The sequence below is a fragment of the Eutrema salsugineum genome, unplaced genomic scaffold (genome assembly GCF_000478725.1).
Source record: "Eutrema salsugineum unplaced genomic scaffold, Eutsalg1_0 scaffold_3, whole genome shotgun sequence".
NCBI classification, from domain to species: Eukaryota; Viridiplantae; Streptophyta; class Magnoliopsida; order Brassicales; family Brassicaceae; genus Eutrema; species Eutrema salsugineum.
In genome coordinates, this window is record NW_006256756.1 from 15,765,095 (window position 1) to 15,790,949 (window position 25,855).

A 25,855-nucleotide genomic window follows, 5' to 3' on the forward strand; every position below is an offset into this window, starting at 1 on the left:
TCAAAGCAGTGGAGGTCTAAAGATACCGAGGAACGAAAATAATTTGGGATCCTCTCTTGAGCGTTTGCTAAAACACGACATCCCCGTGAGCTGGCTGCCCGAATCGAGACTCTTCCAGGTGGGGACGGTTCAACGCTTGACGTCGACTATGCTGGAGGATGTAAAGACCCCATCATTCAGATTTTGCAAGGGGAATCCCACCCCCTCCCCCCAGGAAACAGCAGGGAGGCAAGGAAGTAGAGAATGCAAGCGGCATGGTACTGCCTGATGAAGGAAAAAAATTTCAGGCAATCTTTCAACAGGTCGTACCTGTGATCTGCATCGGAGCACGAAATAGCAAAGTTCCTCCAAGAAGTCCATGATGGAGATTGTGGGCTGCATATCGGAGGAAGGATGCTTGCCGGAAAAATCTTGTCAGCGGGATATTACTGGCCAACACTAAATTGGGACGCAACCAGATACGTTAAACATTGTGACAAATGCCAAAGGTTCTCCTAGATTAGTCATATTCCCCCGGAGAATATGTGGACCATCAGCTCAGCATGGTTATTCATGAAGGGGGCCTAGACATTGTGGGAAAACTTCCAATGGCGACCAGGCAGCTGGAATATCTGTTGGTCGCAACCGATTATTTGCCGAAATGTATAGAAGTGAAGGCATCAGAAAAATTGAGTCCAAGGATATGGTGAAATTCGTGTGGGAAAACATCATCTGCTAACTCGGTGTCCCACACGATAAAGTCGCAGATAACGGCAAGCAATTTGACAGCCAAGAATTCCATAATTTCTGCGGGAAATACCGCATCAAGCTCAGTTTTTCGACGCCGCGTTATCCATAGCCAAATGGGCAAGCAGAATCTTCGAACAAAACCGTGATGAATATCCTGAAGAAACGATTGAAGGCGAACAAGGGAAGTTGGCTTGACGCACTTCCAAGGGTACTGTGGGCATATCAAACTACCAAGAGAGAAGCAACGAGAGAAACTCCTTTTTCTCTTGCTTACGAAATAGAAGCGGTAATACCGATAAAGTTGGAAGTCCCATCAGCCCAAACCGCGATTCTTTCCCTAGAAGACTACGATCACACAATAAGGGAAGAGTTAGATCTTTTGAAGGAAAAGAGGGAGAGAGCGCAGGTTAGAAACGCATGTTTCCAGGCAGAGGTAGTAAGGAGCAACAACAGGAAGGTTAATGCGAGGACCTTTGAACCTGGACAGCTGGTACTCCGAAGAATGCAGCAGAATAAGAAGGTCAAGAGGGATGGAAGACTCAATCCCACTTGGGAAGGACCATATCGGATTATATCCACTTCCAAGCAGGAGCTTATCGCCTGGAGAACCTGAAGGGAAAGCCAGAACAATAAGCATGGAATGCGATACACCTAAAATCCTATTATCGGTAACTATATGAAATATGTTTTGGAATTTAATTTAACGAAATCTTGCTGTGTGTTTTACCGTTTCTTTCAAGAAAAATCAGAAAAGGCAGGCAATTCACAAGAAAAAAAAACGAAAACAAATCCAAAACATTAAACTGGAAAAGTCAAGTTCGAGCGTACAAAGTAGCAAAGGGAAATAAAGAAAAAGGGCTGTTACAAGTCCCACCAAAGGAACGATCATTAGAAGAGCTTAGAGAGGTTAAGGAGCGGTAGCATCAGAAGGGTTGCCATCAGCAACGAGATAAGGGACCTCAGAACAGTCTGGAGCGGAAGGGATTCCCTGCGCTGAAGAAACTGGAGCAGCTTCCTGTGTTGACGGGTCACCAACGAGGGTCATCAAGGCGTCAGGGCCTCCCATTGTTGTGTCTGTATCTCTTCCACCTGTTTCCTCGGAAATCGTGTCATTAGTCGCCCAGTCCTTCTCGTAATCCTCCATGGTCGTGAAAGCATCTGATCAACCGATCTTGGCAAGATGACTGCATAGCTTGGTGTAGTTCGCGCCACACATGTCCAGTTCGCGCGAATGGTGCTGATAAGAGCGCCATTGGAGGCAGAGCTCATACCGAACAACCATCTTTGCCGCCATGATGGACAGGTCCCTCTCCTTCTTCACCTGCTCCAGCTCGAGACCCAGATCCTGAAAATCCTTCAAAGGGATGCTCAGGCCCGGAGAATTACCGGGGAGAGATGGAGGTCTTAAGGCATGGGAACAAGCTTGAGAGTCATCTTTTTTTCCGCGTCATCGCAGACAGTCTCGATTTAAGGGAAGCCATCTCGTTGGCTTTAGCCTGAACGACAAGTTTGGCTACCATGAGCTCTCCCGTCTTTGTCCACAGCTTTGCCTCTTTCTCCTCCACCAGGGATGAGAGGCGCGTGTTTTCTCGAATTCGCTCCTCCACCTGAGCCCACTCATATTTCATATCCCTCAACCTCAGCTCGACAGCTGTGATCTTATCGGTCAACCCCGAGTTAGCGTGCTTCAGTGAGAAAACCTCTTGTGAGTGCTGGTGAACACTTAGGTACACCTGAAAAGAATGGATAGGTCAAGGCACGATTCAAGGAAAGCAACAGAGAAAAAAAAAAAGAAAACTCACGAGTTGGGCGAAAGATATGGAAAAGACAGAACGCGCATTGAGCGCAATGGATGAGTACTCCTGGACAAAAGCAGGGTGGATTTTCTTGGTCATGAATTCATCTAAAGTGGAATAGCCTTTATGGAGGTAGAGCCAACGGCAATCTCCTTCCCTTTGGAAGAGACGATGGATATCCACAGGTCTCCTCTCATCGGATCGTGAGGAGGGAGATAAGAGCGAAGATGTGCGTTCAGATTCAGAATGTTGCCCTCGTCAGGTCTTTCCCTCTTAGAGGGAGGATGGGCAGGAGCAAATTCCCTCTCGATTCGGAGAGAAGAACGGATTGGAGCGGAAACAGCAAAAGAAAGCCAGCTTGTGAACTCTTGAAATGCTCTGCTCATCGTAGGAATCAAACCTGCAGGATAAAAAGAGTGAGAGAAGGTTAAAAGGGTGAACTATCCAAAAGTAGGGAAACTGAGATCGCAGAAAGAGACCTTCGAAGGTATAAGGGATTCCTTCTGGAAGACAAAGGGAACTGAGACGGATGCAAAAATTGCTCAGTAGGAAGGCGAGCGACCTTAGCTGCAGAGGAAGGTTGAACAGAGGTTGAGGCAGGAGAATCTTCGAAGATCGAGCGGGGAAAAAAATATGCCACACGAAAATGGATCAGGTGAGAGTAACGGACCAGATAGAACGGATAAAAGGAGAATAAGCTCACCACAAGGAGTCCACTTATCGCGGTAACAAGGGAAACTAAGAACATGTAGATAAATGAAAGATTTCCTCCAAATTTTGGGATTCTCTAGAGGTGATGAAATAGGAGCGTTGGCCTTATTCGGAATATGGAAAGCAAAACGAACATCATCGGAAAAATCATCCTCGAGCACCGGTTTCACATTATAAGCGTCGCAGAAATCCTTTCTAGAAATTGTAATTCCGAAAAGGTCACTCAGAACCAGATAAGCGTATAACAAGCCCCATGCGAACAGAGTCAGATAGCTAGTGTAGACTTCAACTCCCGACACAATTCAACAACGAGACAGGACACGCAAGACTGAAAGCCAAATTTAATGAAGTGTCTAAAAATGGAGATGTGTGAAGGGGGAACCAGTGAAGGAGTTGCACCCTCAGGTGTGGTGGCATAGTTGAAATTCACAGTGGCACCTCTATCCTGGAGATATTTCTCCAGACTCTCCGACGAATAAACGGGCAGCGTAAAAGATCTGCAACCGCCTAACGACTGAAGAGAAGGGCCCAAGGGGAAAGGGGTGTCGCCCGCGTCGAAATCCTGTAGGAGGTCTGACATCGAAATACGATGGCCCAACTGACGCCGGGAACCAGAAGAAGAGGATGAGCTAACATCAGATCTATCCATGGAGCCTAAAACCTAAAGCTCCCCGGAAACCGTACGAAATTTAAGAGAAAGTGAGATAAGAAAACTTACGGGTAGAGTGAATCGGCAGGAAGGGCAATAACAGCAGCACAAATGGATCACAAGAGATTGGGAAACGGACGAACGGAAACCCTAAAAACCCATAAAGCAGGCCGAGCAAGTGAAAGGCCTGAGATAGGCATACTGCAAAGGCCCAACATACCAGTTCGAGCCTTCTCCATTCTCCCAAGTATCGTTTAGTCATTTAGGGTGTTTACCTACGCGTTGATGCCGTGCAGTGGAGGATTAGCCTACGCGTTGATGCCGTGTCCCCGCAATGGCACCCGTTAAATGGACCACCTGGGGGCATGCTGCTTTGCGGAAAATATGACTCTCCACTAGGAACCTCATCGGAATTCCATCACGCAGCCTAGGACTGGTTCCCTTTGAAGATTGGTCTGCTAGTTTCAGAGAGTTTCGTGGTGGACGGCTCTCCCTTACAGAACAAAATATCTCTAAGGGATCGACCACGATATGTAGTCAAGCTGGCACGACGGCACCCCCTCTGGGACCTGACCGACGTCCAGGCATTATGCCCTTCACGTTACGAGCCCATGGCTTCAGGTCACTTAGATCACGGCGGGTGACTCAGGCATTGCGTCCGTTGTGATCCACGGTCCCAGGTCATTTCACCCATGGTGTCTAACTCAGGCAACGCGTCCTTTATTTGGGCTCATGGCCCCAGGTCATGCTGTCCACGGCAGATGACTCAGGCATCGTGTCTTTCATTGAAAAGCCGTCACGTGACTCAGATCAAAATGGTTACTCAGGCAACGCGTACTTCATCGAAAAAGCGTTACGCGCTTCAGGCGGATGTCCAGTCAGGTACGGTTAATGAGGGGTGAAAGCGTTTGTCCTTGGCAAGGATAACTTCGACATCATGGGCTAGCTTTGCTAACCCGCGAAGTGGGGTGCAATTGTTGGGGATAAATTCAATCCTTCCTACGTGGACGAATGACGTGCTAGTACGTGGCGTCCAAGGTTTTTTTGCAGTTACGGCCCCTCTAGGCCAAAATAAGACTCTTGTTGAACAAAATAGGCCTTTGGCCCAATACGGCCTACGCTTATAGCACCGGGCCTCAAATCCAATTGGATTTGGAAGATCCAGCACGATAGGCCACATGTTCCTGGATTTCTCGTGTCTGACAGTGTAGGCCATGCTGTCAGAAACAAGGAAGTCGGAAACTTAGTGGTCGGGAGGAGGAGAGGTCACATTCTCTATGTCCTAGACCTAAGCTCGGGACATAAGGAAGAGTGGCCCGCACATGTACCCGGAGAGCAAGGTCTTCCATCCACGGCAGCCTGTTCCCAGTATCGGAGGATCCGGACCAGGTATGAGTGATTCATTTGAGTGAGAATACTATTCAAATTTTCCTTTATTCGACAATAATAATATGCCGTAGTCTGATTTGTTTTCTCATACCCTTACAAGCCCACGAGAATGGCATTTAATGCGTTTTCCTTATGTGTGTCAGGTGATAGTGATCTTTCGCAGGCGCCAGGGCGAAAAAGAGAGGTTCAGTGAAGAGTCATACTGCGTCTGAGCCGCCGACCCAACTCGTACACTAAGAATGAAAGGGACGCGCCAAGAGACGGTCTCGTTGGAGGAGGAAAACGTGAAGAAAAGTTGGTGAGACCATAGAAGCGTGAAGCCATCACAAAATTTCAATTCAGTCGAGTCGGGTCATGGGCCGATCCACCCGATCCGTCATCAATGGGCCAACCCGGTATACTAACCCTAGTCAGGCAATTCTCTATAAATATTTTATCCTTTCCTATGGGAAAGGGGTTCACTCTCTTATCCATCTTAGATCTCACGATATCTATCTATATACTTGTGGTTCTTAAGTTTGGGCATTCTACACAGTTCCAACCATCTTTCCGGTCATTTTCATTTCGTTTCTCCTCCAAGGCGATTCTTAAACCGTAGAGCTCCTTCACTCAAAAACTCTTATTTTTCTATTTTTTCACCGTAAAAAGCTCATTCTCATTCCAAAGCCCGAGCAGATCCTGCCTTTCTCAAGGACTCTCGGCTCACTTTCCTTCTCAAAGTTTTATGACTTCTTTACGCTCTCCGATCAGCTATATTGTGGTCTTTTTCGAGCTATTTTCTGACTTGAGCTTGGAGTGCCTTCGGAAAACACACCCCATCGTGTTTTTTGGGCCTGGACAACTTTTCTGTTTTGCAGGAGATTTGTCCCTATTTGAGGACCGAAAATCCCCTAAAACGTGATGATGCTTGAAGGGCTAAGAAAACCAAAATGAGAAGGATAAGTTGAAGGAAACAAGACTTAACCTATCTATTGTAGAACTTATCTTTCATGAAGGTGAGAAATAAGAACATGATGGAGATTCTCGAGCTATACTTAAGGGAGATCGAAATTAAGATTCTAGAGAAAGAGAAAGTAATGGGAACCGATAATGGAAGATTTTGATGCAAAATTGAATATGGCAAGAAAGAAGTCAATGATGAGATAAAGAAACATCAGAAGAATAAGAAGTCAAAAGGAAGAATAATAAATGAAAGGGAACAAGAGGAAAAATAATAAAATGAAGACAAAGATGAAAAACTCGAAGATGATGAAAAAGAAAAACAAAAGACAAAATAAAAGCCGAAAGAGAATATATGGAAGATGACAGAGAAGGGAAATGATGAAGAAGATGGAGAAAAAAAAGAAACAAAATTAATTACATAGTTATTATTTCTTTTTTTTTTAATTGGTTGAATGTCTGACATTATTGTTATATTTGTGTTTGGTTTGTTACAGGTAATCAAGTTAAAAAATTTCTAATGTGAATATTTTATGAAATTTTTCTGCCTAAGCAAGCTGCGAACTAATTATCTTATAATATTAAAGGAGAAGTACATTTAGGAAATTGACCTCGGTATTACGTGTTATATTACATGAAATACCATTGTAAAAAATGTATTCTACGAATAAAAAAAAAACCTGAAACCACAGAGGATTTGCGTCCTTTATTTTGACCCGTTTAAAAGGACGCGGATCCTTTAATTTGACCCGTTTCTTATTTTAGGCAATTCATTATTTATGAAGATGTAATCCATTTGAAATATTTAGCTCTTAATAATCAGGATAAATGAAATAGATATCGCAATAAATATATTTACATATTAAGAACATTTTACGCATGAGAAAATCTTGAATTCAAAATATAAGAGAAAATATACAAATCTTCAAATCTTTTTTCTCGCATACCCGATTATTAACACAATAATAACAACTTCCAAGAATGACGTATTTAGTTATTTGCCAAAATATCGTATTAATTTAAATTTGAACATATATAGTTAGCCGCCAATGTATCTTCCCTCTTAACGGCATTGTATAAAATCCGAAAATTTTATTTTGAGCTTTTGCTAAATCTCAATCTATGAGAATATTCTATTAGTTTGTTATTGAATACTATCCCATTTATTTCGGATCACCGTATAGATACTCAATAACAATTACTTTACAAAAAATGTAGGATTCACTATTTCCAATCGAGGTATGTATACTCATTTACCGATCCCGAGTGAACCATGGACTAATATCTCGATAGACTTTTTTTTTTGGAAACCCTATACTGTTTCACTATAAATATGACACTACCGTATTTGATAGTAAGAATTTTTCAATCCTTGATCAATTCCTCAACTACTCATGTCATTGTAGCACTTGAGGTATCAATCCAAATGGAGAGATTCTAGACACTAGAACTATGAGGATCAATTCTTAATCCAAGTCTAATAAGCAGATGAGTTGGTAACCAAGATTATCTAAAAGCATATAACAAAACAAGCAAGAACAAACAGTAATTAAGAATTAAACAAGCAAGAGAAACTAAACAAACACTCAAATTCAAATAAAAAGAAAGCTAAACCTCTAGATGTGATCATTGATTAGGGTGCTTTAAATGTGAATTCATGATGCTAAGCAAACAATGCAACACTTGCAAATCTTTAGTCTAGACTTCCAATTCAGATTAATTCATTCTCATGACAGAAATCCCTTTGTTAATTACCAATTCAAGACTAATTCCCATTAGTGAATAAGCAATTAACAAGCATAAGGTTCCAAGTCTAACATGACCAGACAGCCTCTTTGTGCATCAAAATAAGAGCTAAGAAAGACTGAATCTTATACAGAAAGATAAAGCAAGCATCACATGATCTCAAATTCCAATTAACTTAGAACTCTAATCTAGATTAATCCTCTCATGAAGGCACTAACCTCTACACTAATCCATTTTCAAACCAAATCATCATTTGTGAAATATGAATCAATGAGCATTAAGAAACAGTTCTAATATGCCATTCATGCATTTAACAATCATTCCCATGACATTAATGCATAAACCCTTAGTTAGCTTTCATTCAGGCATTTCATCAAACACTTTTGGTGCATGAAAAACCCAGATTCTAGACCCAAGTGATGTGCAAGGATCTAGCATTAGGATCAGCTAACTAAGGAAAGGAGAAGAGAATCTAAGCTTAAACAATCATTAATCTACATCTAAGCACCCTAATCTACACACCTAGAAGCTTAAAAGATGACTACTCACTAATCATGAAGAACACATCTAATCTTTTGCAAGAGATGATGTTAATCATGATTAGAAGCAGAAATGAGATGATGAGATGATGAGAAACAGACTTAGATTGATTAAATCCTTGAGATCTCTCTTAATCAAAAACGTTTTTACACTAAAAAGGAAAGAAAACTAGAGAGAAACTAAGAGAGAAGATGATCCTCTTGGGTTTTTCTCCCAAAAAACTATATATACCTAGTGCTAATGGACCGGGTCAGCCCAGGACAAACTGGGTACTGACCCGGCTCAGTTGGGTCAAGTGGAAATCCTGCGGGTCAGTCCAGTATGTCCCAGGTCGCACACCTAAGTCGCAGTAGATGAAGACTTGTCTTGTGAAGCCTGAATCGCCTTGTCTTAGCCGCACGCCTAAGTAGGAGTGTTTTGCGAGTGTTGCTGCGGCTTGGTCTCCTTCCTCTCCAACTCGCAGGGCTAAGGCGGTTTCTGGGGAATGTACAAACTGTGCGGGTTGGTCTCTATTGCACCTAGGTCGCAGGCTCAAGTCGGAGTGATTTGCGAGTGTTGCTGCGGCTTGGTCTCCTTCCTCTCCAACTCGCAGCATCCAGAGCAGCTTAGACCACTTCGCATTCCGGAGAGTGTAACTCCTATGAGACTTGTCCGAATTGAATGATTTCGGTTGCAGAAGACAGAGGACTCATTTATCTCCAACTTTTGTGAAGAAAGCTTCGGTGCTTGGGAAGTGTAAGGCTTCCTGGAGGGCACATCTTTGCAGTGCATGTACACGACCAGAGAGAGGCGTCTAGACATGTGTCCATTCCGGAGACCGTATCTTCCTGCTCATAGATCCGAATTGAATGCTCTCGGACGTTCTGGAAAGAAGACTCAAATGTCTCTGATTCTCATGAAGGACCCGGAAGCTGAATCGGCCTGGAAGTGCACCGTCCTTCGCATCCTTCAGAACTGATCTGCTCGGTCCGGAACACCTGCGAGATAGGGGTTTCTTCCGACGAGCTTATCTCTCTGCTCACGCGTCCGAATCCCACGATTCCACTTGCTATGAGACCGTGCTCCAATGCTATCCAACTTCTATGAAGGACCCGCCATCTGAATCGGACCGGAAGGCTCCCCGGACAGGCGATTTCTGAGACACGTTCATACCCGGAGATTTTGGCCGATGCACTTCATTCGCGGTGCGTGTTTTGGTCGACAAAGTTCACCCGCGGTACATGGAAATGGCCGGTAAAACCTTCCTGGCCAGCGAGAATGGCCGATAATCTCCCAGGACCCAATTTTCCACTTTTTTCAAGCTTTGCTCACCATTCCACCTCCTGGATTCATCTTTTCAGCTCCATATTCACCTGATAGACACTCAAAACATGCAATAGACTCATTGGGACCTAATGCATCTCCTAAGTTCTAAAACAAACCCTAAGGACCTAAAATGCATGAAATAAAACATGATTTGGAATGATTTATGCAACCTAAATGATGCAAATTATGAACATATCAACTCCCCCACACTTGTCCTTTGCTTGTCCTCAAGCAAAAAGAGCAAATGAGAGAAAGAGGTTGTATGCAATGGGAGTTCACATTTTCTTTTTGAGAGAAGTGATCATAATGAGAATTCAAGTTCATGCTCAATTATGCAATGCAAAGTCATACTCAGATATATATCAACTCAGCAAGGAATCTCCACAAGTTCTTCTCTCTCTCAACTCTTTCACATTCATTAAGCTTTTATCAGGTGGATCTCATGATGCAAGGTTTAAACAAGCTGGCTTGGCTAGGGAGAGGCTATGAGATTAAAATGATCTCATCAGTGTTCAAGTGGGTTCAATGCAGCAAGGGGATCTCTCTATGAATGATCAAACTTTGGCAGAATGCTAAAGGTAAAAAGCAACCTATGCATACAAGGGCAAAGACTCGTCACTCCCCACCCTCTACTCAAAGCTTCCTCTCTTGCTCAAAAACCTCACTTTTCACACTCATTTTCCTCTCACTAGGGGATTTGTTCTTCACTTTCACTCTCAAGTCTTGGAACTCAAACTTTACACAGCTCTTTATTTCTTTTACAACTTCTAGCCTCTTCTTTCTTTCTTAACAAAACATTGAGCCTTTGGCTTCTTTTCTTTCTTTTTCACTTAGAGGCTAGACTCTTCTTTTCAACAAACCAGAGCTTATTTCTCAAAACACCAAGACTGACTTCTTTTTCTTTCATTCCCCTAGTTATTTTCACTCTCTCTTTCTCACTCATCTCACCTTTTTCCACTCACCAAAAAGTCTTTTCCCCCACACTTATTCCCCGCCAAAACTCTCAGTTCCTTGATGTTGGAACACAGCACTCAATGAGACCTGCCCTTGTCGCTCTAAACCTAACACTTTCTGCTAAGTTTGATCCAAGGTGGCCTTTCAATTCACACACAAACATTGGCTTAAAAGAAGGATGGGTTCAAGGTATGGGAACTGATCCATGATGTGGATTCAGCTACTTGAGCTAAGGAAAAGAGTGGTAAAAACAGTGGTTCTAGCTCAAGTATGTATATTGGTATCCACAAGCTTTTTCAAACAATGCATTACAAGATATTTTCAGGTCAAGTTCAAGGTTTCCACTTAATTAGAGTTGAGTTCAATTCAAACTTGCTTCTCAGATTCAAATCATTTCAGACTTTGCAAGCATAGAAAAAGATTCACAAGCATATTCAATTCAAGTTCTCAAAGTGATGTACTCTCTAAAAAACCTATCATTACTCCTTGCAAGATGCAACCTACATGCAAATGCAATCTAGACTCAATCCTAAAAATGAGAATGCAACTACATGCTCATTTTTTTTGTGAAAAGTTTTCAGATTTTTCCATTTTTTTTGGTTTTTATATGCACTTAGATGAATATGCACTAGAATGTGACTCAAGACTCAAAGTGTAAAATAAGAAAATAGAAAACATGATTAGTAAAGGATAAAACTCCTCCCCCACACTTAAATAACACAGTCCCTTGTGTTATAAAAGTATGAGAAAGAAGTGAAACCAAAGCAAACAGGCAAAATGCAAAAGAAAAAGAAAGTCTACATGCTATTTACAAGGTTTTGAGTGTTACCTAGTGGCTGTTGAAATCAGACCCCAATGAGTAGGAGGGGTTCGATGTGTGGCCTGGTCATCCTATGTCTAACCCGCACTCCTATCCCGCAGCTTCTGTTACTTAGGCATTTTGGCCGTTCATCTTTTTGCTGCGGCCTGGCCATCCTCTGTTCTGACCCGCACAACCATCCCGCAGCTTCTGTTACTTAGGCATTCTGGCCGTTCATCTTTTGCTGCGGCCTGGCCATCCTCTGTTCTGACCCGCACGACCATCTCGGAGTAAATTCCGAGTCTTGCTGCGGGTTGGTCTTCTTTACTCCCAGGTAGCACGCTTATCTCGCAGGTTTTGGGACTTAATCTCTTTGGGTTCCCTTCTTTCTGTGCGGCCTGGCCTTCCTCTTTCCAGGTCGCACGACCATCCCGGAGTAAATTGCGAACGATCGTGCGACTTAGACTCCTTGGGTTTCAGGCCGCAGCACCAGGTCGCACGGTTTTGGACTTAGAACCCTTGGCCTTCTTCTTTCTGGTGCGGCTCAACGTCTACGCTTCTAGGTCGCACGCCCCAGCCGGAGTAAATTCCGAACCTTGCTGCGGCCTAGCTCCCTCTCTTCTGACCCGCACGCCCATCCCGCAGTAAATGGGACTTAAACATTTTGGACTTCTCCAGGTTTTGTGCGGCCAGGGTTATTTCACACCAGGTAGCACGCCCAGGCCGGAGTAAATCGCGAGTCTTGCTGCGGCCTGGACTCTTTATGCACTGACCCGCACACCTAGGTAGCACTGAGGCCTTCTTCAAGTTTTTCTGGCTTTAAACAGTTCTCTCAGCTCTCTCACATGATCCATTCCATTCATCACTGAGCTATGTCCTCCAAAAATCACCTAGAACCTGAGACCAACTCACAAAACCCATCAAAAGATCCTAAAAAAGGAAAAGAAATGAGAGAAAAGAATAAAAAGATTATATACAAGGATAAGCTTGGGGTGTCTCCCAAGAGCACTTTGTTTAAAGTCACTAAGTTTGACTTTTTACACTCTTTTTAGTAAGGGAGAGGAGGAGCTTTGATGCTCCAGGTCTTGTCCATGAATTCAAGTTTGAGGTCCTTGTTCATCATCTCTTGGACACCATCAGATCCTTTGTCTATGAACTCTGGTGTGAGGATAGCTCTGACTTTGGCAAATGGTCTTGATCTTCCATTGCCTTTAACCTTGTATTCAACAGCTCCACCAACAAACTTCCAAGGAGTGAGAGTTAAGACCTGAGAAGATGACTCAAGAGTGAATGGTCTGGTTCTTGGTGGGTTCTTGTCTTGAGACCCTGAGCCATTGCCTTTGTTGCTGCTGATCTCCTTCTCACTTGGTGTAGGAGATAGAGATTCCAAGCAAGCTTCATCATCACTAAAGAAATCCCCTTCAAACTCAAGATCAGGTCTTATTAGGGATTCTTTCTCTTTCTCAACAGATGCAAGGGGTATAGCTTCTTCTATAGTTCCAATACTCCCCACATACATCATCCCATAATGTTTCAACTCATCAGAATCATCAGATATAACTCCACAAAACCCAGCAAGAGGAGGCTTAAGAGGATAAGATACTTCATCATCTACTTTAGCAAGCACCACTCTTTGAGTATCAAAGTCCATCCTTGCTCCTGTGGTGTTCAGAAATGGAGTTCCAAGCAAAAGAGGTAGCTCTTTTGTCTTCTTCATCTTCATAACTACAAAATCTGTTGGAACTGTGCATTCACCAATTTTCAATGGGTAGTCTTCAAGGATTCCATATGGTTTCTTTGAGGATGAATCTCCAAAGGTGATTGACATGGGGTGATGCTTAAGACTCTTGATCCCTAGTCTCTCCACCATGTCTAAAGACATTACACTGATGCTTGATCCAGAATCACACAAAGCATTGTCCACTTTCAAATTTCCAAGAGAGCATGAGATGGAGAACTTTCCTGGATTGCCTAGCTTGGGAATAGATTTGGGTTTCACCCTTGTTGAGCCAGTGCTAGAGACTCCATCAGATGTCCTTCCTTGAACCATTCTCTGATCCTTTCCTTCAGCAATCTCAGAATCATTCTTTTTCATATCAAAACAAGCTGTCTCCCCACCTTCTTTCTCAATGTCCTCATTGAGATCACAGAACAGGAACTCAAACTCATCTATGATGGCGTCCTCATCATCTTTTGTCAGGCATTTGTCACTTGAGACATTGCCATGGAGAAGGTCCTCAATTTCTTGGACAGCAGCATGATTCTCATCATTTGAGAGGATTGCATTGCAGTATTCTGTTTGATGTGCAATTGATGTCCCTGGTAAAGATCTTTGAGCTTGAGAACTGCAGTGGCCCTTGTTGTTCTCTAGAGTCTTGACTTTGGAAGCCAAGGTTGAAAGTTGAGTTAGAAGATCAGAATAAGTGCAGTCCACCTTGTTGTTAATCTCTGCCATTTTCTTGTTGAAGTCTATGGCACCACTTGCTTGACCTTTGAGGATTTGCTGGAGCAGGTTCTGCACTTCTTGATCCTTATTCTCTGAGTTATGTTGGAGACTTTGTTGTTGGGGAGAGACAAAACCTTGTTGTTGAGTGTTTTGAGGATATAAGTTCTGGTTTGGGGGATTCTTGTAGTAGGTAAAGCCCTTTTGGTAACCTTGTTGGCCACCTACAAAGTTCACCTCAGCTGTGATGTCTTCCCTTTGAAATGTGTCTTGAAACACATGATTCACATCTCTAACAAAGTTGGCTGACTGATGAGAAGCTAAAAGAAGTGTGTCTAGCTTCTCATTGAGAGACTTGATGTCTTTCCTTGTCCTTTCCTCTTCAGCACTCACAGCCCCTCTTGAATTCCTTTCAAAGTCTGATCCATAAAGCTCATCACTCTGAGCTACGTTCTCCACTAGGGTCATGGCATCATTGACTTCCTTGGTCATGAAATTACCATTAGAAGCTGTGTCCAAGAGAAGTCTGACCTTTGGTAAAGTACCTCTGTAGAATGTACTTAGCAGCTGACAATCTGAGAATCCATGGTGAGGGCATTGCATGGTATACCCTCTAAATCTTTCCCAAGCCTCACAAAACGATTCATGGTTCTTCTGAATGAAACTTGAGATTTCATTTCTTAACCTTGCTGTTCTTGATGAAGAGAAGAACTTGGTTAGAAATGCTCTTTTGCATTGCTCCCAAGTTGTGACTGATCCTTGAGGTAGAGACTTTTCCCACTGATGAGCTTTGTCTCCTAGAGAAAAAGGAAATAGCCTCAACTTGAAACTGTCCTCACTAACTCCATTCATCTTAGTTAGATCACAAACTCTATCAAAGTTGTCAATGTGATCTAATGGGTCTTCTAATGCCAAGCCATGGAACCTGTTTGATTGCACCATGTTGATCAGGCCAGATTTGATCTCAAAATCGTTTTCAGGTGTTGGGGCTTGAATCCCATGTCTTTGACCCTGAGCATTGGCCTCATCACCAGCTCCCACAACTTGTCTTGGACGTGGAGGTGGTGGCTCTTCCTGATTCTGGTGGTTTCCATTACCACCATGAGCCTGTTGCCCTTGATCCATACCCAACCTCTCAATGTGCTCAACTCTTTCTCTTTGTCTCCTTGCTTGACTTCTGGTGTTCATACACCTGAAAACAAAGACAGCACTTGAAAGGTAATCAGTAAAACAAAAGAAAATGACTTGATCTCAAGAAGATCCAAAGTCCTAATGCTAGAATGAACTCTCCAATTGGCAACGGCGCCAAATTGATAGTAAGAATTTTTCAATCCTTGATCAATTCCTCAACTACTCATGTCATTGTAGCACTTGAGGTATCAATCCAAATGGAGAGATTCTAGACACTAGAACTATGAGGATCAATTCTTAATCCAAGTCTAATAAGCAGATGAGTTGGTAACCAAGATTATCTAAAAGCATATAACAAAACAAGCAAGAACAAACAGTAATTAAGAATTAAACAAGCAAGAGAAACTAAACAAACACTCAAATTCAAATAAAAAGAAAGCTAAACCTCTAGATGTGATCATTGATTAGGGTGCTTTAAATATTGAATCATGATGCTAAGAACATAATGCAACACTTGCTACTCTTTAGTCTAGGCTTCTTAATCAGATTAATTCATTCCCATGACAATAATCCCTTTGCAAATCACTTAATCAAGTCTAACAACCATTAGATATAATCAAGCAATCAGCAAGCATAATGCATCAAGCCTAATAAGTGACCAAACAATCTCTCAACCAAGAAGACTGAATCTTATACAGAAAGACATAACAAGCAATCACATGATCTCAAACATTTCAACTTAGAACTCTAATCTAGACTAATCCTCTCATGAAGGCATTAATCTCTACACTAATCCATTTTCAAACCAAATCATCATTTGTGAAATATGAATCAATGAGCATTAAGAAACAGTTCTAATATGCCATTCATGCATTTAACAATCATTCCCATGACATTAATGCATAAACCCTTAGTTAGCTTTCATTCAGGCATTTCATCAAACACTTTTGGTGCATGAAAAACCCAGATTCTAGACCCAAGTGATGTGCAAGGATCTAGCATTAGGATCAGCTAACTAAGGAAAGGAGAAGAGAATCTAAGCTTAAACAATCATTAATCTACATCTAAGCACCCTAATCTACACACCTAGAAGCTTAAAAGATGACTACTCACTAATCATGAAGAACACATCTAATCTTTTGCAAGAGATGATGTTAATCATGATTAGAAGCAGAAATGAGATGATGAGATGATGAGAAACAGACTTAGATTGATTAAATCCTTGAGATCTCTCTTAATCAAAAACGTTTTTACACTAAAAAGGAAAGAAAACTAGAGAGAAAACTAAGAGAGAAGATGATCCCCCCTTGGGTTTTTCTCCCAAAAAAACTATATATACCTAGTGCTAATGGACCGGGTCAGCCCAGGACAAACTGGGTACTGACCCGGCTCAGTTGGGTCAAGTGGAAATCCTGCGGGTCAGTCCAGTATGTCCCAGGTCGCACACCTAAGTCGCAGTAGATGAAGACTTGTCTTGTGAAGCCTGAATCGCCTTGTCTTAGCCGCACGCCTAAGTAGGAGTGTTTTGCGAGTGTTGCTGCGGCTTGGTCTCCTTCCTCTCCAACTCGCAGGGCTAAGGCGGTTTCTGGGGAATGTACAAACTGTGCGGGTTGGTCTCTATTGCACCTAGGTCGCAGGCTCAAGTCGGAGTGATTTGCGAGTGTTGCTGCGGCTTGGTCTCCTTCCTCTCCAACTCGCAGCATCCAGAGCAGCTTAGACCACTTCGCATTCCGGAGAGTGTAACTCCTATGAGACTTGTCCGAATTGAATGATTTCGGTTGCAGAAGACAGAGGACTCATTTATCTCCAACTTTTGTGAAGAAAGCTTCGGTGCTTGGGAAGTGTAAGGCTTCCTGGAGGGCACATCTTTGCAGTGCATGTACACGACCAGAGAGAGGCGTCTAGACATGTGTCCATTCCGGAGACCGTATCTTCCTGCTCATAGATCCGAATTGAATGCTCTCGGACGTTCTGGAAAGAAGACTCAAATGTCTCTGATTCTCATGAAGGACCCGGAAGCTGAATCGGCCTGGAAGTGCACCGTCCTTCGCATCCTTCAGAACTGATCTGCTCGGTCCGGAACACCTGCGAGATAGGGGTTTCTTCCGACGAGCTTATCTCTCTGCTCACGCGTCCGAATCCCACGATTCCACTTGCTATGAGACCGTGCTCCAATGCTATCCAACTTCTATGAAGGACCCGCCATCTGAATCGGACCGGAAGGCTCCCCGGACAGGCGATTTCTGAGACACGTTCATACCCGGAGATTTTGGCCGATGCACTTCATTCGCGGTACGTGTTTTGGTCGACAAAGTTCACCCGCGGTACATGGAAATGGCCGGTAAAACCTTCCTGGCCAGCGAGAATGGCCGATAATCTCCCAGGACCCAATTTTCCACTTTTTTCAAGCTTTGCTCACCATTCCACCTCCTGGATTCATCTTTTCAGCTCCATATTCACCTGATAGACACTCAAAACATGCAATAGACTCATTGGGACCTAATGCATCTCCTAAGTTCTAAAACAAACCCTAAGGACCTAAAATGCATGAAATAAAACATGATTTGGAATGATTTATGCAACCTAAATGATGCAAATTATGAACATATCAGTATTCCATTTGACTCTACATCAACTACAACTTTCTCAACTTTTACTTCTATACAATTCTTTGCAATGCCTTTAACATGAGGTTAACTCCTTTGGCTGACTTAAAGCCATTCAAGACTGGGTGGAAGGTGCAAGTGAAGGTGCTTCACACTTGGAAGCAATACCAGACTAAGAGTGGAGAGTCCCTCGAAATAATTCAAGATGTCCTTCATTTCATCCACCGTTGTCACCAAAATTTCATATGATGTGAATGTATTTTTTATATTTATGGTACAATACTATATCTTGAAAGTTTATTATTTATAGGCATCACTGATGAACACACATAGCCAAGAGTCTTCGGATGATGTTTCTGGCAATATCAAAACTCCTTTAGCAAAGCGTGAGCGTGATGATCCTAAAGATTCAGTCGACTCATCCTCATCGTCTAAGAAGTCATGTAATAGTGGGAATAGTGTGGAAACGACATATGCTAATGAAGTGATTGATGAGGATACACTGACGAGTGATGGTGTTTTGGTGAACGCTCTTCTTACAAGTGAATCCAGTGAAGGTGTTGCAAAGGGACGAACTCGAGGACGTGGTGGTGGTAAAGTTGTTGGCAAAGAGGGAGGCAAAAATGGGAAGATATGATCCCATATATTCTGGAGTTTATGAATTTGTTATTATTCAATTTTTTATTGAATAACTTTCTCTTTTCTAATATTTGGTTTAGTATTTTGAGCATTCGGATATTTAGTTTTTTTTGTGGTTAGTTAATTGTTACTAGAATTGGAATTATTAATAAAACATGTTTGGGTTTTGCATACTATGTTCGTCAGTCACATGTTATACATTTTAATTTATTTGCATCAAAAAAATATAAGTATAAGATATGAGTAGTTTAAATAAATACTCCTTATGAGTTTTGACGATGATCCTTACGAGTTCTGACGAACTTGAGAATCCATTGTATAAGAATCTAATTTATTTTTTTACGGTATTTGTGGAACTTTTTTTGTTGCATATTTTTATTTAATTGTGGAACTAGAATTTTGCCCTACAATTTTTTTTCCTAATTCAATTTTTTAAAACTTTAATTTGTGATTTAAAATTTTTGGTTCAACCAACTGTCATAAATTAAACGAGAGTTTCAATTAAGACGACATTAAAACCATAACCGTTTTACTCCATCACATAGAAAACTATTCATTTCCTTATTCTCTTTCATCTTCAATCTTAACAAAAAAATTAAAACAAAGAATGTCTCCTTGTGAAAGAGTTTCCGATCTTCAGAAGACAAACGGCGGATATCGTATTTGTGTACAGAACTAAGAGATTATTATGATTATACTCTCTTCGATCGACCTAATCGGATGTTAGTTCTTGCGTATGAATTTGTAAGTTATGGAGGTTTGAAAATATTTACCCTATATATGTTTTAGGAATGTATTTCTTAGTTATTTATTTTGATAACCATGTAGGGCAATCGCATCCTGTCTACTATTCAATATGATATCATGGACAAATTCGAGTATACATTGGTTGAAGGAGATTAGGTTTTTCTTGGTAATTTTGAAGTTACTGACAGAGTGATTCGTCCAAGTATATCATCAAACAACTATCATATACATTTCCTCGAGGATACCATTATTGAGAAAACCGATCCGAAGTCGTCCAGAGGAATATACTCTCTTTGTGCATTCATGAATATTTTATATAGATATATTCATACAGATAGATATATGGTGTGAGTGCAGTGGGCAACCACAAGTTTTACCCTAGACAAGCTGCAAGTGCACAGCAAACGCAGTAGTACTTAGGGATTGAATCCACAAAGATCTGTGTGTTGAGGACTTCTAACTGATGCTAAAAACGATCGTAAACCTAGTATAATAAAAAGGGGTTTTGGTTTGTCACTAAATCTAATTATGCAGAGAATTAAAAAGAGCTTTAAGTAAAAATCGGTTGAAAAACAGTAAGTAAAAAGCGTTGGGTTCAAGGTTCATCTTAGGGTTCATGTTCTGAAACACAAAGAATTTAGGCAAGGATTTTCTATGACTCTGAAACTAGGATAGACACATGTAAGATTAGCCAACTCTCGTCACCCTAATCATCTAATCACTTGTTCATGGCAATTAACTCTCGCTCTCATGCCAGAACAAGATCATGCTTTGTAGATCGGAATCCATCTATGCTTACGTATCCTCCTTAGGTAGCTTTTGTCTCCTACGACGGACGTCCATAAGATCCGGTTCAGGAAAACCAGATACAACACTCTCGTGGCTCGGATTAAACCTAGGATCGGATTCTGGGTGATCAATCCAGATTTACAGCTTTGGGAATCGGTGGTTCTCTTTCGTGTCTGTCTATCTTGTCTAGAATTGGAATGTTTTCTACAGGTCTACGCCTGGTATTCATGCAATTTAGAGAAAAACAAAAGAAGGGAAAGATAATTCAGCAAAACTATAAGAAAGAACTAGAGATCAGGTGTCTAGAACAGAAGTTAAAACAAGAAAAATAGCAAAAGGCAGCGAAACAAATCCCCGGCAACGGCGCCAAAAACTTGATGTCGTGTCAACTGCGTGAGGGAACAAGTTTTACCCTTAACAAAAACAAATGAAAGCCGCAAGTGCACAGCTAATCAGTTGTAGTATTTAGAGATCGAATCCACAGAGATTTGTGTGCCTGGTATTCTTCTACGGTTTTTAACTTTATGTCTAGACTAGATTGGTTTTAAAGGTTGGTTGTTTGTCACGAATTAAACTAAAACTTAAAGAAAGCAAATAAATCTATCCTAGAAAGCAAGTAGAAAAATCAAATGGAAAGCAAGTAAGCAGGTAAAGTATCAAACTAAGGCAATTGAAAAGCAGATCTAAATGAGCAAATAAAAATCGATTGGTTTGTAAACTATGACTAAAAACGCTGAGCTTTTGGAAACTCTAAGGGATCATAATCGGTTTTGACACTAGGGTAGATAGATTGGGATTGACGGATATCGATATATAGGTGGTTCTAGAGCTAGAGTACGGCGGTATGACTACATCACTGTCATGATCATAACCAATTGTTTCTCGCAACCCTGACTAGTAGCTTTCCACTCTGGCCCTGGAAGAGAGAGAACGCAAGAGCTGCACAAGACTCGTCAATACTCACGATCTCGCCGCAGGTAGGTTTCCACTCCTACGGAAAAATCGCCTGTTTCATTCTAGGGCTGATACTTAATGAAAACTTTCGCAACACTAACTATCTAGATCAGATACTAGGTGATCAATCAAGCATACATGCAATAAGAACAAGAATAAACAGAGAACAAGTCGAAATCCCAGATCTATAAACCTAGATCTCTTAATCGATTATGAGAGCCCCTTTCGGGAACACTAAGCCACACTCGGGATCTACTCAGACATGGCTGAGTTCGACATCATCATTGGTTTTAATAAAAGTAATGAAAAACAGTAAAGAAAAGAGATGAAGAAAGCTTCTCTATTGAAGAACTCGGACTTGAATAATCTTCTACAAAAATCGCATAAAAACGGCTAAAGGAAAAGGGTTTCTGAAAAGTATTAAGGGTTCTCTCTAAAAACGACCTAAATGACAAGTATTTATAGTCTTCAATACTCCATGGTCTCTAGGGTTCCGGAATTGAGGCTGGGAATGACTTTGGGCTTCAGAAATATGGGCTTTAGTTCGGAGCTTGATGGCCGCGGTCGGGAGTGACGTGACCGCGGGGATTTGGTGGTTGGCCGCGGTCGGGAGGCTTCTGACCACGGGAAATAGGCTGTTGGCCACGGTCGCGTGACTTGCTGGCCGTCTTCGAGTGCATTTGAAAGCTGGTTGATTCTTCTATAAGTTGCCCAATTTTGAGGGTGATCAGACGGTGAAAAGGTCTTCGTCTCTCCATGAGAGTTCTGACGGTCTGCATTTATCCAAAAGAGTCTTTTTGTTCCAATTTGTGCCTCTTTATCTCAAATTACCTGAAAAGTCTTTTAAAATCCGGAAACATAGAAATCCTTTGAAAACCTTTGAAAATGGAGTAAAAACAACTGTAAAATATATTAAAGTGATCCATAAAAATTGTCAAAATCCGGTGTTATCAACTCCCCCAGACTTAGTCTTTTGTTTGTCCTCAAACAAAACAAAGGCTAAATCTCGGTGAGAGGTTTGAAAACGCAGGAACTAAACAAAATCTCAGAGACCAAACTTCTAGACAAATATCAATTAGTATGCATCAATCGGGAATAGCCTAGAAAATTCTCACTAGCAATATAGGCATAACTAGTCCGTTAATCCGTCATGCGAAAATCTATGCACTAAGATCTAACTTCCAGTCAACTAGCTCTTATCATTCATTAAAAATCCTAGTGGTTCTCATCAAAGAAAGTCTAGGCAAGGTGATGGTGGTGTGATGTGGTTGTGTCGAGGGTTGTCAAGTTTTACCCTAATTGAAATCAATGGCCGCAAGTGCACAGCTGATCAGTTGTAGTACTTAGGGATCGAATCCACAGGGAAGGAGGATCTTTTCCTGCAAAAAGCCTTTGAAATAAGTTAAAGTAAGGAAGTCTAGAACAAAAACGGTTTAGTGGGGGTTTGGTAGTGTGTTTAAAATGTAAAAACAAAATATTAAAAGAGAATACGAGAATTAAATGACGTAATAACTAAACTTAATGAAAATGACTAAAAATGATGAAAACGGATACTCTAATGCTTAAATGAAAATGAACTAAAAAGGAAAGGCAATATTGAACTAAAGCTTTAAAGAAAATCGGTGTAAATCAAATGAGAAGAAAGCGTTGGGGTTCAGGGAAGTTTTCTCAGGGGTACGAACGATTCAAAACATTGCTAGAGAGGAAATTTTGTAAGATCTTAGCTTCAACTTTTCGAACTGGAGTTACGGACGTATGAATACACCACTGTCGTGATCATAGACAACTATCTCTCTCAACCCTGCCCAGTAGGTTTCCACTCTGGCCCTGGAAGAGAAGAGATGCATTATGTTTAAGACTCGTCCTACTTCACAAAATCGCCCATAGGTAGATTTCCACTCCTATGTTTGTTTTGCTCTCCCAAACTAGATCTGATACCTGATGAACACCTTCGTGTCACCAAGCATCTGGATCAGATTGTAGTTCATGACGCTACCCTCATGCAGTAAAAACGAATTGAGAAGAAAAAGTTCTAAGATTCGGCTCAAAAGCTCATGGAATCATCATCGAACATATAAATCCCCATCGAAAATCCCTTAATCCCAACAATAAACTACTCAGACATAATAAACGAAATCAAAGACATAGTATTAAGATGTAGAATAGAAATCGAAATTGAAAAAGAAAGAACAAGGGTTCAAGAGAACAAATCTCTCTCTCCCTAAAAGCTAAAGCAAAAACAATAAAAGTATGAAGTAATGATAGATGGTATTAGGTTACACGTTACACGATATAGGGTTCCTAAGACATGTATTTATAGTGCTCAAGACCTCTCTGGACGTCACTTAGGGTTTCTCCAAATGTGGGCTTCAGAAATGGGCTTTTTGGGCTCGGAGGTTGAAGGCCGCGGTCGGGAGTGCTCTGACCGCGGGGAATGGGTGGTTTGCGCGGACGGGATGCTCCTGACCGCTGGAAATTGCTTGTTGGCCGCGGGTGGAAGTGCTTGCCGGCTGGTTTACGTGACATCTTGCTCTTTGTGTATCTTTTGATTGAACCGTTGGATTGCCAAGCTGTAAAGTGCACTGGAAAGCTGATACTTCCATCTTTAAGGTCTCCAAATTTGAGCTGGATCAGACGGTGAGAAGGCCTTCAATCAGGGGTGAACTTCTGACGGTTTGACTCTGAGCTGAAATCTGGTTTTCTATCCATTTTGTTAAGCTTTTCCCTAAATTACCTGAAAAGAGTCTTGGAACTACAAATACTAGAAAAACGTGATAAAAGTACTTAAAAGCAATTAAAAACATAGAAAAAGTATTTCAAAACGATCCATAAAAGTGGTCAAAATACGGTGTTATCACAAGGCAATCTAGGCTAGGTGTTAGAAAGGTTATTCTAGGGGTAAGGCTTAAAGTGTTTACGGGTTACCTGAAGATCTGGAGACTGCAAGATATTATGAAAAACCGCAAGAGAGAGTGAAGCTGTTGGTATCCACAGTTTTCAGTCACTTTCTTCTTGCCATAGATTCCTGATCTTCTTCCTCAGGTTCTCTCCTAACTCCCCCAGACTTAGATTTTTGTAAATCTTTCAAAAACATAGCTCTATAAACGCTTAGTAGTTGGTTCTTGCTCCACAAATTTCGACAATCTAGGACTCATTAGGCTTTTTGTTTCCCTCTCTCTTTTCATTCGTTTTTTTTTTTTTTGAAGAAAAGAGGGAACACCTTTAGATATAGAGTCTTAGAGAGCACGAAATTACCAGTTAATATCTGTCTTGTAAAGCTTTATGAGGTTTCTGATACTCTTCCTTCCCAATTCCATTCAGTCTCCTTTGTGAGTGACTGAAAACTGCGTCGCTCCTCTTCTCTCCGACGTTTTTGCACATATCTGCTAATATAAACTAAAGAGAGAATGCTTGAGGATTGAAAACAAGGGTTTGGGTTTAGGGTATGGTACCAGATAAAGATAAACTGGTCATCTAGGACGACAAAGAGTGGTAAAAGTGAGGGTAAAAGACGTCTTAGAAGTGTATGTCGATGCCTGCCTAAAATCAATGATGAGAAAATTAGATATCAATATTAAGTCCAAATAAAATGAGCTAGTATATCCTGTCAGAAAGAATCTCCATGAGTAGAAGTCCTCTGGTGGGAGTTCGTAGTGCAACTACTCTAGCTACCGCCTAGTCTAGTGCTAACCACAAATGAGCTATCATGCATAGTGTAGAAGTGTGCAGGTCTAAATCATCATCGTTTTGCGTCAAACATTCCTGAAAGATACTTAATGTCGAATAGGTTGCATATTAAAATTTAAAAATTGCTTGAAATTAAAAAGAAAAAGCAAGAAAATGATTAGTACGAATAGACATCCTCCCCCAGACTTAAATCACACTGTCTCCAGTGTGAAAAAGTTGGTGAGAAGATGGTGAATAAAAGCGAAATAAAATAAGATAAAAGAAAAGAAAATGATGATAGAACCGTGATGGCAGTGAAGTGCTGATCAATCACTCATCCTCCGATGTGTCTGCTGCGAACTGGTGCTGCTCCTGTAGGAAGGTGACAAGGTGATCAAAGCGTCGTCCCTGTCTCTCAACTCTGTGCTCCAGATCAGAATGTGTGTGCGATGATGTAGATGATGAGGTGTGGCCGGTCGAAACAGATGGCTGAAAGTGAGCGTTTTGCCTTGGCCACTATGTATTGGCCAATGGTGAATGGTAGACGAGGTACAGATGGGACAAAATCATCGGGTTCCGGAGTCCATCGCGCACGTCCTCCGTTACACAATCTCGGGACAGATGCTGAAGGCAAGCTGACTCGGTGCTCCTCAGTGCCAGTGCAATACTTGTAACCAAACCTGTCTGGATCAAAAGCGGCATGAGAGATAGTGTGATCGCGAGAGAGATAAAGTAGGTCATACCAGACATCGGGAAGTGGATCATCAGACGAGAAATCGAATCCTACAGCCTGTAGTATCGCTGTAATAGCACTCCCGTAAGCTGGAGTAGCGTCCTCGCAACCATGTAAATCATGCTTCACCTTTACCATGTTCTGTGCTATGATCCAGGCAAAGCAGGCAAGTCGTGGATTGTCCATAAATGGAATCTGAAGTGTAATGAGCTCAGTCTTCAAAACGCATCCCATGTTGGCTCTAGAGAAAATCGTGTGTGCTAAGAGTTTGTGCACAGCTCTCACTGCTAGATGAGTGAGAAGGTCTGACTTGGATCTCCCGCTATCATATGTTCTCAACATAGAAATCTTCTAAAAATCAGTTTTTATGAGCAATTTCCATGTAAAATCTAAATATTACCCAATACTAATCACTAATCACACAAGACTTAATCAGATTCATCAATTTTGCTGTTCCAAATTCAATTTTTATAAAGCATGTAGAATCCAAGTTTCAAAAATCTCAATTCCTCTTAAGCTAGGTGTTAAAAACGATTTTTAGATAACCTAAAAGGATAATCTATTGTTCTTAAGCTATTTCCACCATCAAT

General features: G+C 41.5%; 1 non-coding gene across 1 annotated transcript; it reads left to right on the top strand.

The window, feature by feature from the left end:
• Nucleotides 1–14,580: 14,580 nt before the first annotated feature.
• On the top strand, nt 14,581–14,687 carry LOC112085617. The gene has a single exon (XR_002898918.1). It is a non-coding gene; the product is annotated as a small nucleolar RNA R71 (small nucleolar RNA).
• The last annotated feature ends 11,168 nt before the right edge of the window (nt 14,688–25,855 follow it).